This window comes from Rhipicephalus microplus, chromosome 3 (genome assembly GCF_043290135.1).
Source record: "Rhipicephalus microplus isolate Deutch F79 chromosome 3, USDA_Rmic, whole genome shotgun sequence".
NCBI lineage: Eukaryota > Metazoa > Arthropoda > Arachnida > Ixodida > Ixodidae > Rhipicephalus > Rhipicephalus microplus.
Window position 1 is genome coordinate 125,539,306 of NC_134702.1, and position 11,917 is coordinate 125,551,222.

At 44.5% G+C, this 11,917-nt stretch overlaps 1 pseudogene; it reads left to right on the plus strand.

The window, feature by feature from the left end:
- The first annotated feature begins 8,507 nt into the window (after positions 1–8,507).
- Positions 8,508–11,664, plus strand: LOC142802949 (uncharacterized; annotated as a pseudogene).
- The last annotated feature ends 253 nt before the right edge of the window (positions 11,665–11,917 follow it).

Sequence of the window (11,917 nt, forward strand, 5' to 3'; positions counted from 1 at the left end):
CCCCCCCCTTCCCCGACAAGTCGACGAGTTTTAAGCGAGCGACAGCAAATCGAACAAGCAAACGCGAGATCAAACCTGGCGCCGCATGCGAAGCGAAGCGTCTGCGCCAGAACGAGCGAATCTCGAACAGAAGAGCAAGCGAAATATGACCCAGCTGGTCTGCCGCCATGCATGGCGCCGAGCTGCTTCGGAGCTAGCGCTACACTGGCTAGAATAGGAAAGTGTGATGAGCGCGCCGGTATGCGCGTCCCGCTTTGGGAGAAAAGCGCCAGGTGGCGCTGTCACACGTTTGCACGTCACCCAAGGCAGTAGTGGCCTCAATGGTAGTTTCAATAGGAATTCATTATATCGGATTTGATGTCAGCTTTCAAGGCATATTATGCTGCAGGGTATAAAAATAGAACGGCACTGCAAAAATTAGCACAACCTCAACAAGAAATCGAGCTCATTTGGGTTCCGGGCCACTGTGGGAAGCCGGGAAAAGAGGCCGCTCACCAGGCAGCCCGAGGGAACATAAACCGGGCAGTGGTGTGGTTCCAGGAACGAAATCCGAATGACCTGGCACTCAGCCACAGAGACCGGCTCAACCGGTCCCGAGAACGAAGACGGCTTTATCCACCTCCAGATGATGCATTAACCCGGGCCTAAGCGACTACACTGCGAAGGGCTCAGACTCATCGTACACTCAGCCCGAGGAGGCTGGCCGCATTAGTGAAACATGAAAAGCTACACAAGTGTAATAACTGCGGCCTAGCACAGGCAGGACAAGACCACGTGTTATGGGGCTGCCCCGACAACCCTCCACCCGAGGAGTTCCTGCAGCCATCTCCCTCACCCGAAGTCTGGGAGAGGTCCTTAAGGAGCCCGAATTTGCATATACAGGCCAAGCTGGTGGACTGGTCTGCTAGTGTTGCGGCCCCTTGGGCCCCAATCTAGCCGCCGTCAAACTTGGTTTCCCCCATTTCCCCTTCCCTTTACGAATAATGAGGTTTATTCCTCCTCCTCCTCCTAGCCAGCTGTGCACGTCGCAGAGACGGGAATCAACCACGTGAGCGGGCAATGTGATAAATCTGATATATATTTTGTTGCTCATGCATGGTTTCAAATGGCGACAGAGAAAATGTGTTAAGTAGCTTCTGGAATCACAGGATGCCTGCGCGGGTGAACGAATGAACGAAAATATTGACAGGGTGCTGAAAGTGAGCGCGTGATGACACTGAAACATTTAATCAATCTGAAGTGGTAGAAAAGTGGAACGATAAACTAAGTTGTGTGTCGTTGCTTGCAACACCTTCCACGGAGAACCATCATTTCCTAAAGCAGTATTCTGTGAATAAAGCCCCATCATTCGTAACGTTAAACTCACAGACAAGAGTCACAGCGGTATCTGGGTGAAAACTTGTTATTGTCTGCACCCTGGTCATACTACGCATTTGCGAGTAGTGACTCACAATCTGTTTACAACCATGCATTCCTAATAATTGGTCGCGCGTCTTTCTTTATAAAAGATTTTCATAGTTCATAAGCGCCTCAAAGAGCATTGTTTCCCTTGGACACAAACAAGCTGTTTCAAGCTGTCACTGTGAAGCTCGTTGTAGCTAAATCAGACTGATGAGTGCGGCGAGTTGGGCAGGTTGGTAACGATGCATGACTAAGAAATCTTAGCGCCACAGAACGGAAACAAAAGAAAGAAACGTAGACAACACGAGCGCTAACTTCAAACCAAGTTTATTAGGAAACACACATGAATATATACGAACTCAAATCACAGAAATCTCACGCCTACTTTTTTACACATATATTGTTATACAACGTCATACAAAAAACAAAAAATGTAATATCAGGAAATAAACAGGTAAACGCGCATGTGTAAATGGAACCAAGAAAACTTAGAAAAAAACTTAACAGCCCCCCGAAAAACCCTACAAACGAAAAAAGTGACACCAACTGCGCATGCTTACCTCGGTGAAACTATGAAAACGTGCTCATTAGGAATGAAAATTCTTTATCGTGAAGGAGTACAGACGGATGACTCACGCACTTCTCGCCACGTTTTCGGATGAAGCAGGCCTCAACTAATTCTCGGGTTAACTGCTCTCTGTGACGGAATAGCACAGCTGTTTGATCGAACATTGGAGTACAGCCACACTGACGGCTGTACTCCAATGACGGGTTTTTCGGGGGGCTGTTAAGTTTTTTTCTAAGTTTTCTTGGTTCCATTTACACATGCGCGTTTACCTGTTTATTTCCTGATATTACATTTTTTGTTTTTTGTATGACGTTGTATAACAATATATGTGTAAAAAAGTAGGCGTGAGATTTCTGTGATTTGAGTTCGTATATATTCATGTGTGTTTCCTAATAAACTTGGTTTGAAGTTAGCGCTCGTGTTGTCTACGTTTCTTTCTTTTGTTTCCGTTCTGTGGCGCTAAGATTTCTTAGTCATGTAGCTAAATCAGTTTGAAAAAAATTGCCCGCAGCTTCTCTCGGGGGAACACTGAGGAGGATGCGGAGCATATAATTGGTTAACGGGGTGTTAAAGTGCGACTTACTTGTGTCGATTGCTAAATTGGTTAACGTGGTTGTGAAATGGGGTGTTAAATTGCGACTTACTTGGGTCGATGGCTAAATTGGTTAACGTGGTTGTAGGAGGGGGTGTTAAATGAGTGAACACGTACACACGTATGCGAAAGGGCGGCGCTGGTCGAAGGGACGTCGATCATTGTGTTTGTGGATTCGTTGGAATTCATTTCACCGCGACCTTGGACGTCGACGCGCCGTACAAACCAACCGACGAGCGGCAACTGAGCGAGCGAGCGCCGACCTTGAGTATATATACAGCGCGACGGCGTATTCACTGTCAGCTGTTGAATGTTCTCGAAGCGCGACGCCACATGCGCGTCCACTGGAGAATCAGGAGAATTGTAGATGTCGAACGCGGTGTGTAGAGGAGGAAGGGTGCACAGATGGCGGAGGAGTGAAGCGCGCGCGGTGTGTAGAGGAGGAAGGGATGCACAGATGGTGGAAGAGTGGGCGACGGCGCGACGGCGCATGCGCGCGCGTCAGCTGTCGAATGTTCGAGAAGCGGTGCGGACGGCGCACTACAAGGCGCGAGTATAAGATGCTTCCGCATCTAAAAGGGATTTCAAAGGCGTCTACAAGTGTGGCGGTTTGGGCAAGTTGGTATGACTTGACGACAGTTATAGCGCGATAAGAGAACGACGTCAAAGGTACAAGAAGGAGACAAGCTGCTTTTTGTCCCTTTGTCGTCGTTCTGTTCTCGCGCTATAACTATCGTCTTGGCCTCTACAAACGCGAAGAGCTTCTCTTAAACACATACCCATAGGCGTCCGCATGAGGGGGGCAAAAGAGCCTCCCCCCCTCAGTTACCTAGGAGGGGGGCGCTAAAGCTAAAGCTGCTTTAAACATTGACGAGGTGGTGGGGCACTCTCTTAGTAATCTAAAAAAGGGGGGATGGAAAATCTGCCTCATACTCTGAATCAATAGCGAGGGGGTGCCCTGAAATGACCCCCCCCCTCCGAAACGGCAAGCACGCCTATGGGTCTACCCCTTTCAATACGGACAATTTCACCGTTCACAGTGAGCGCGAAGTACCGGGAGAATAAATGTACCTCTCGTCGAAGTGCCGCTCGCACACAGCCAAGTTTTCTTGAAGCAGCTTGTCAGCGCGTAGGATCGATCTCCGCCACTGCCCAGAGCTTCCTCCTTTGTAACCCCGAACAACCTTACTTGTAGCCTGTAGCGCTCCCCGGCACGAAGTAATGACTGTTTTCGCGTGATGAGACTGCATACAGAAGCATTGGCGTGAGTGTCACCGCAATAAAAGAAACGAGGACGAACCCGCCCAACGAACCTGCCGGAAACGTGCAAACTACGTGTAAATAGAGTTACTCTATACGCTACTTTAGGTAGCAGAGTTGCGCCACTGTTTTCCGGGCGCCGCTCACCCGGCTCCTGACGATTTCAGCAACGCTATTGGTCGCGCGCCATGACGTGGTTATAGGTGGTTAAAATGCACTGCGGAGAAGCCAACTCAATGCAGACTACGCCGACAACGCCGATACTCCGCAGATTCCGGGCAGCCCAAGCGCTGTTAACATAGGGTGGTAGTGTTATTCTCGCGCATTCTCGCGTTTTCGCCACGCTTCTCAATGAATCTGTACTGTAGCGATGTTGCCTGTTGGTCGCTAAAACTGTGGTAGGAAGGTATTTCTACGTTGAATTGCACTACGTAAAGCCAATGGGTTAGACGCATCGACAGGTGCTTCGCATTGACAGGGTGTTGTGTGCCGAACTGTCACAACCGCAGCAGAAATGGCAAGGTGCTTTTCGTGGTGCCGCTAGCAAAATGTGCTGCGCAAGTACGCCGCTGACTCCAGTGGCTTCTGCAGATGGGCCGTGAGAAGCTGCCTCCGAAAAGAGCTAGGCTTTGCGAGGTAAGTTGCATTCGGTCTTTGTGAAAGTCGTTACTGTATTCATTAACAGCGCACATGAGCATTCACTCTGTGTGGGTGTCTAGGTAGAGGCGTTGTATTGTGACCATTTACGGGCAGTGTTCAATTTTCCTTATGTACTATCGCTGACTGCAAGTTTATTAAAGTTGTTGCAGGGCCATGGTAAGAGTTGGCAGCGTTATATGGTCGTGTAGCCATTTTGTCGAACTCGCTCACCTTCGTAATGAGCATGGTTGTCGTTTCTGTGCTTATGAGCTATTTGCTTTGGTGTATTTTAGTTGCGTCGTCTTCTTTGTTTTTGTTTTGTTTTTAGTCGACATTACTGTGTTTCGAATGAGAAATAGCATTAAAATGTATGTAGTTGCTTGCCTCGGGAGTAGTTTACGATATCGGCGCAGCATCGACGAATATTGGTGGCTATTTAAAATCGCCCAATGAACTGCTATCTTGGCATGTGTATAACAGTTATTAAAAATGAACTGCAGTGTCACATATACCTCAGCCTTGGCATATGACTGTAGCTTCGCATTTGGGAATCTGCTTTTGGCGCGCCCTTATCAAAACGGTTTTGTTACCTTGATAAAAAGTACTTCGAAAAACAGGGATAACACTGACAAGCTAGCTATCGAGTAGTGAAAAAATGCTAATTTACAGTGGCATGCATGGGCTCACCGTGCTGAAATTTTATTATTCCATTAGCCCAACAGTGCTTATGTCTTTGATGCATTGTCTCTTGCACTAATTGTTAATTATTACTCTGTATATCTGGAGGACCACTTCACTCTTGACCAGTTTGAAGAATATAGTCTAGCAGGAAGGAAGGGACTAAAGCTAGCTGCAGTATCCAGCATTTTCTGTGGTGAGGGTAAATTGAACCAGCTCTCAGTGCATTTTCTTAACACTTTAATTTTTTATAGCTCACCAGTGTGCCATAGTATCTGACAATGGCAGATCATCATTGGCTGCTGACAAGAGTGAAGAAGCAAGATTATCACCATCAAAGCTAGGTAAGTATCTAATGAAGTTCACACAATTTATCAAGATTACTGTTATGAATGAATACCTGCCTTGGACCTTCGTATTGTCTTTACGTGTCTACGTTTTAAAGGCAGGCATGGAGATGCAGCAGGAAACAATTGCACCTACATTATCTACTGGTGCTAAAGGCTTGTATTGATCTTCAAATGGCACGACAGATGTCTGCAATGTTTAGCGTGTTTTATGCAATCTTATGTTGCAGGTGAGATGCCAGAAGTATCAGCTACCCCTGATATCTCTGCTGCGATGATCCTGGAACATTCATTGATTCCACTGTCGACAGGCGAGTAAACAGGGTACACTTTGAAAAATGGCTTTATAAATAATTTTTTACTGTCATGCTTGCGTAAGCATATTCGCTTCTATTTTTATTTTTACTGTAACGGCCACAGCATCAGCATTGCATTCAGACTACTGGGACGCTTGCTTGAAGAATGTGCTGCTAGTGCACGCTAGCGTTCGGTAGCAGTCAATAAAGTACTTCTGAACTCAGCGGTCTGTTGGGTTCACCCTCCGTCTGTTAAAACCGAGACTTTGCCAGTCTGCCAGGTCGCTCATAGCCACAATACATATGCTCAGTATATCTATTTTGGCACTCTCAAAGCGCCACTTTTCTAGTACGACAGCCTTTGCTGGGTCATTCTTGACACAGATATTCTTGATAATTTCAGCCCCGCCGCGGTGGTCTAGTGGCTAAGGTACTCGGCTGCTGACCCGCAGGTCGCGGGTTCGTATCCCGGCTGCGGCGGCTGCATTTCCGGTGGAGGCGGAAATGTTGTAGGCCCGTGTGCTCAGATTTGGGTGCACGTTGAAGAACCCCAGGTGGTCGAAATTTCCGGAGCCCTCCACTACGGCGTCTCTCATAATCATATGGTGGTTTTGGGACGTTAAACCCCACATATCAATCAATCTTGATAATTTCATCCTGTGTTTGACTTCGCAGGAGTGACCAGTGCACAGCAGTCCGTTGATTCTTCTCAGCACTCACTGCCTGCCTCGCAAGGTCTGCTCAGTACTCCAGCTTTTCATTGGACAAATTTAGGCTAGTTGTAGTTAGGCAGAACTATTCTTCTATTCATTCACTCTCATAAATGCTCTAGAACATTCAAAGTAGCAATTTAAACGTTGTCACAGAGTAACGATATCAGAGCCTAGAGCTCGGCCTTCTGCATAAGTCAGTTACCTCCTTTACTCTAAGCATGCTTATATCTACAAACGTTTAAAGGAAATACGCTTAATAATGCTGTAATTTAACTTTATATCTCACCAAATATTATGCTCGGATGTGTAGACGATATGTTCTTTTTGCTTGCTGTTAGCTTACCTTTTTTAAACTCAGCACGGGGAAGTAAGCCTGCATATATGCAGGATAATAAATATATGTCCAGGCATGGAACTTCGTATGAATTATAATGTTGTTGCTCTTATACAGCAGTAACTATGAGCTGGCTAACTCATGCAAGAGCTGACGTGCTCAGTCTCAAATCAAGTTGTGAGTCTGAGTCAAAGTGTGGGTGTGTAATATTTTGGTGAACTTGAGTCTGCTTGAGAAAAAATTTAATGAGTGAGTGAAAGTGAGATCTAACTGAATAACATACTTATTGTGTGGTGCTATCTTGTGGTGCTATCTTGTGGTGCTACCCACACAACTCCAGAAATACTGTCAGGCTTACATAAATCTATGTGTATACTCGTCTTTTTCCACATACTTCAAAACATGCAGAACATGAAAATTGTGTCCAGTGGTAGAACTGTTAGGCCTAATTCTGCATTTTATGCATTCTTTCCGCAACTGTGATACCTGCCAAGTCCGACAGAGTGCTTGATCTGAAACGCAGGCTTGCCCTGGAGCAGAAGCGGTGGCGTAAAGCAGAAAGGGAGAGAGACAGGCTTGGCGAGTCACTTGGCCGTGTGTTTTCTAGTGACCAAATAAATGTGCTAGAAGAAGAAACCATGTGACGGAAGTTTTGGTTGCCAACATCGCTTCAAAAGGCGCTCCACGTAAAAGTTGCCTGTGGCAGCAAAGGATATGAGTTTGTTAGAGAAAACATTGCCCCTTTACTAGCAACAAGAACCCTGCAGACACACATTGAGCACATAAATTTCAAACCTGGTAAATACCACTACACTATCATTTCTAATGTATTTAGGACGTCCGCTGAGAAGCTTGGACTACTAAACTTCAAGCAGGTTGATTTTGTAGGGTTCATAAAAATGAAATAAAAGAAAGTTAACCAACCATTTATATGCAGGTATCCTGCGTGAAGCTTTTGCAGCCCTGAAAGAGAAGGTGGCTACAATGACCCCAGAGGAGAGACATGCAAGTCTTTTAATGGGCGAAATGCAGATTTCATCTGGGCTTGATTACAGCGCGTCCACAGGGAGCATTATAGGTAGAATAACTGGGTTTATCAATTGACTGACTATGCTTTAGGTGGTTATGTTCATGCATTTGAGTGGTATTTAACTTCATTGATTGTATTTTTTTGTTCTTTCAGGTCAGCCAACCGTGCGCCCTTCAAATCCATCCACACAAGACCAACTTGCAAACCTTGCACTTGTTTTTATGCAGGCGGTGTTGACAAGCAGGTGAAAACAAGCCGTTGCTTATCATCTGACATGTAAGTTGTGAAGCTTTTTTTATGCCTGTGCCACTTTAAACCATTTAAATTTCCTGGCCCCACATTTTTTCTTTACCGCACCCATTGTGCTCCCTGGCTAGTTGCTGTTTTTCCTAGACGTTATATGTCTAGTACCTTTACATAATATGAAATGCAATTTGGAATGTTGCCCTAGCACCTTTTTTCTAGAAAGTTGTGCATATAGGCCACACTTCTGCTAAAATCATTTTTACACTGTTATCTGATGGGCGTTTTCTGATTTTCTTCATTGGTAGCTTCATCTTTTGATGCAGGGGAAGTAAATAAGTGCATCTTCTATGTAACTAAGTATTCTGAAGCTGTTGGCATAATAGTAAGCGCTGTTGTGACTGACATGGGACCTGGCAACATGGCCATCTGGCGACTGTATGGTATACAAGGTTTAAAGTATGGGAAACTAAAAATCTCATACCCTCACCCTTGCGGCAAAGGAAGGCAGCTGTACTTCCTTGCTGATGCCCCTCATCTCTTGAAAAATCTCAGAGGTTACCTTATTCGAGGCCAGGAGATAATTCTACATGACACCACTGTTAAAAAAGAGAACCTTCCAAGCAACAAGGTAAGCTTAGTGTATTGCCTTCTAGTTTCACTGCATTGGCTTGGTTTGTGAACACAAGCTGCTCACTGGATTACAGATGCTGTCAATAATTTTTTATTTGTTAGGGAACAGGCGATACAACGTTGAAAAGGTTTTTTTTTTCATTTGTAAGTAGCTGCGCATACCTTAATGTAGCCACTACGGCCAAGCGGCGACAGCTATTGTCACTGTGCTGTAAGCGGCATCTTTTTAGTACTTTAGTAGCGCTGAGAGTTGGTATCGATTCATGGTTAAGAACGGCGCAAGAATACGAAACAAAAAAAAGGAAGAAAACGCAAGGACGAGCGCCTTATCTGTTTTTTTTTTGTGACCACGTGCTTTGATATATGTGTGAGTTGACTAACAAAAATAAGTTGAAAGTCTGGTGCCCGTCCTTGTGCTTTCGTCATTTTTGTGTCACATATTCTTGCGCCATTCTCAACCATAATCAAGTTTGCTTAATACTTGGCGAAAGAACTAAATACTGTTGAGTCGAGCTGTGCATAATTCTTCAGTATGTCTATCAGAAACTTAAGCCTAAATTCTAACAAGAGTGCCTCTGGCACTGCTGCTCAAACGTGTCCATGCTAGTGACCATATCCATGCTTTCGTTGCACGTATTCATTGCGAAGTCGACATGAGCATGTTGAATGCGAAGCCGTGAAGACAGTTCACACAGAAACTGGGCCCTGTGGTCAGTACCAAATAAAGAACACTATCACGCGTTCTAGATGCCAATACAATAATCAGTTTTGTCGTCATTTGACAATACACATCAGTGAAGTTGCCCTGACTTGTAAATATTGTCAACCACTTGCCTCCCATTTGTTGAAAACTACGCTTGCGAGTGTGCTCAGTGCAAGTTTCTTGTAATTCAAGCATTCATGAAAATAAAGATATAGGCTGCCATGCATTGTAAACTAGCTGTTGCATAACAGTGCCCAGAGCTATGTCAGAAGCATCCACCATAATGGGAATCGGCACGACTTGTTTTCTGTGCGCCGCCAACATTATTACACGATTCATAAGAAATCCAATGAAGATTGCATCCAAAGAGGACAGAAGATTTTGAGGCAAAATTTGTTAGCAGGGGCTGTATTGCAGCTGATGTTTCCATGTCTGCTTGTCGAAACAAGTTGTCCGCCAGTCCACTTTTCAAAATGCTGGCTCCCACATAAACCCCATTTACGAATTTTTTGTCACAAAATAGTACAGTCCATTTAAGATTCAGTTAGGTTGTTATTAGACAGAAAGCCACTAACTAAATCGTGCAAGTAAAAACAGATATTTAGCAGTCAGGGGTCGTTTAACTAGTAACGCACATGCTATGCTGTGACATCTTCATAACCATTTAAGTCAAGGTGCATACTTATGTCCTATATTTCTCAGGTCTCCCTAGAGCACATAAAGAAGACCTGTGAACTTGACGCCAAGCATCAGCTGAGGCTCTTGCCACACTTGAAGCTGTGCGACTTGGACCCTTCGCACTTCGAAAAAATGAACGTTGCTACAGCACATGCTCTTTTTCACCATGCCACAGCTGCTGGCCTTGAGTACCTTGCTCACAAAAACCATCTCCAAGAAGAAGCTTTCACTACAGCATTTTTCGTTGAACACGTTTTCCGATGGTTCGCTATCATGACGTCACGAACCATGAAGACTGCTCTGAGTGAGCTCTGCCCTTAGAAAGGAGATGAAGCGAAGCGCTTTCTCATTACTTTAATAGGTATGGTGACAGACATGGTGATTGTCGACAGAACAGGTAAACGTTCCTGGAAGCCTTTTCAAACAGGTGCGTGTCTCTCCACACTTTGTGCTGTGGAGTTGCGCCAGCTGTATATAGCAGAAAGGCAATTTAGCTTTTGGATGTTGAGGAGGCTGAGCCAAGATGCCTTAGAGAATTTTTTTAGCACAATTAGTTTGAAAACACCAATTTCACGTGCAAGAGAATGTAAGGTAACTTTAAGGGTAATCATGCTGGCACAATTCTCGCAACCAAGCCGCCATGGCTCCTATGCAGTCCATGACGCGCAAGATCTTTTAGCTTTTCTGAAAGATAAAGGTGCATACGAGAATCAATTAGGCGAACAGGTGCATACTAGCTTTGAGAGCATTTCAGAGCTGTGTGAGCAGAAAGAAGATAGCTTTCTTTATTTTTCTGGATACATCGCATATGCTGTTATTCACAAGTACAAACTTTGCTGTATATGCAAGGGGAGCATGGTTGACAGCAACAAGGCCATTCCTGAGCTTGTGGCCTTGAAGTGCTACATAAAGGAAGGACGAAATCCACTGAAAGTTTCGTCTGACTTGCTTGTGAAATTGCTGCATGAGTGTGAAGAACTTTTTCGAGTAAATGAATCTCGGCTACTCGATTCAAGCTGCTCATTGGAGAGCTGCTGAGGAAAAGTTTGAAACTTTCACAAAATTTCATCATGCCACATTGTAGCAGAGAGGGCTGTAGCCCATTTTTTTCTTTGCAGGCTGAGGTTTGCATGAAAGAAAAAAAAATGCTGAGCTTTTGATACAACTTCAGCAATCTGCCAAGTGTGGCTCTAAAACCGTTAAAAGCGCATATTGTGCAAAAGTGTCAATTAGGGAACCAGGTTTACGTTACAATTCAACTCATTTTAGAGATATAGCAATTATAGTTGTTGGGGTTTGACTTCGCACAACCACACTATGATTCAGAGAGATGCCGCAGTAGGGGAGGGGGGAGACTAAAAGTTTCGACCACCTGGGATTCCTCAACATGCAGCTAAATTATTCTCAGTTTCAGCTGATGACAATGCCACTAGAGTCTGCAACATGAAGCGCAACAGTGTGTATGCTTCCTAATGAATCGCTAATACTAATTTAGAGTTCTTACTTTGAAATTTTTTTCACCATTGCAGGCACCACCCATGAAGAATAGGTGTTTCTTAGAGCGGCAAATCTGTGTTTCTTTTTCAAAGCACTCGGTATTTCAGCAAAATTTGTCTAATATGGTAATTTATGTGTTATAGTAAACATTCTAATTAAGATTTTTGATTTTGAAGCAATTCTTTTTTTTTGTTAATGTATCAGTCAAATGAAATCTTCGGCAAGAAGTATACTTCAAATTTGTTTTTGGTTATGCGGACACTAGGAAGAGATAAGTTATATCTTCGACAAAGGTCAAGGAACGT